Source organism: Poecilia reticulata, linkage group LG5 (assembly GCF_000633615.1).
Source record: "Poecilia reticulata strain Guanapo linkage group LG5, Guppy_female_1.0+MT, whole genome shotgun sequence".
Lineage (NCBI taxonomy): Eukaryota > Metazoa > Chordata > Actinopteri > Cyprinodontiformes > Poeciliidae > Poecilia > Poecilia reticulata.
In genome coordinates, this window is record NC_024335.1 from 803,509 (window position 1) to 804,866 (window position 1,358).

The window sequence follows — 1,358 nt, forward strand, 5'->3', positions numbered from 1 at the left end:
TCTTGAACCAACATGGCCGCCGTTCGTCAGCTCCCTGCTGCTCCGTCTCGATGTTCCAGGCTCCAACATCAGACTCGTTTCCTGGGCGTTGAACTGGAAACTGGCGGCTGCAGAGATCAGGATCTGTCGGCCCTTTGAAGCCGTTGTGTGGCCAGCAGCGGGATCTGGGCGTACCATCTGTTTGCCTTATCGCCCTGTAAAGCTGTGCTGCATGTAACCGCCCCCACCCCGTCCTCTGCGTCGCCCTGAGCGGACGCTCCCTCCTGCTGCATCCATCCAGCCCTCGTTTCCTCCTCCATCCTCGCTCTCTCACTTTCTATTAACCCCGTCTTCTCCCATCAGCCTCCTGCCCAATAAATCATCTCATCGCATTCGCACATCGCGGCTCCGGGTCGTCGCTGCCTCCTGCTACATGACTGACAGCTGAACGGGGGGGAATAAACGTGCTGATGAAGGTGTGAATAACAGGATGAATACATGACATCCTGATTCTGATCACAAATCCGCAAACGGGATTGGAGCGTAGAATATGGGCTGATATGGATATTAATATCGGCCCATATTTCAGAGCTGCATCGACGATTGTTTCAGTAATCAATTATCCTATTGATTATTCTGACAATCAGATAATAAAAATGTCAAATTCTGAAGATTTTTCCATTAACCACTCATCTTTTTATGCAATAATTGAAATCATTTTTTAAAATTCCTTTATTAAATATATTGTGTTGCCTAAAAGTCAATATCAGCGTTTTTAGCTTTTTGTTAAAACGATGAACCTGCAGCTGGAAAAACATGAGAAACGTTCAAACCATGTCAGCCTGGAGCCGATCTGATCATCAGGTGACTAATCAATAACTGATAATGATTATGAACTTACAAAAGCTTCATTAACAGCCTCAGATAATGAAATAAATAAAAAATCAATATTCAGGAATTTCTAGGAAGTTTTCTCTGATTTGTGTATTTTTAACTTTGTAACTTTTTACCTTCTAAAACATTTTAACCTTAAACATCAACATTTCAGCCACAGAGTGAATCATCGGCGAAAAGCTTCATGTTTCAATGCCAATAATAAGTTTACAGCAGCAGAAGAAACCATAACGTTAAACTGGATGCGGTTTGAATCTGACCTGCTGAGGTGGAGGGACGTTCAGGGACAGTGGGAATATTCAGCTCTGCAGCAGCGCTGATCCTGGACCAGTCAGACCGCTGCTATTTTAAAAAGCTGCTGACTCGTTCACACCTGCAACGTTTGTGCAACCTGAGGCTTCACTGCTGTTTGGGTCAACACACATGCACACACACACACACACACACACACACACACACACACACACACACACACACACACACGC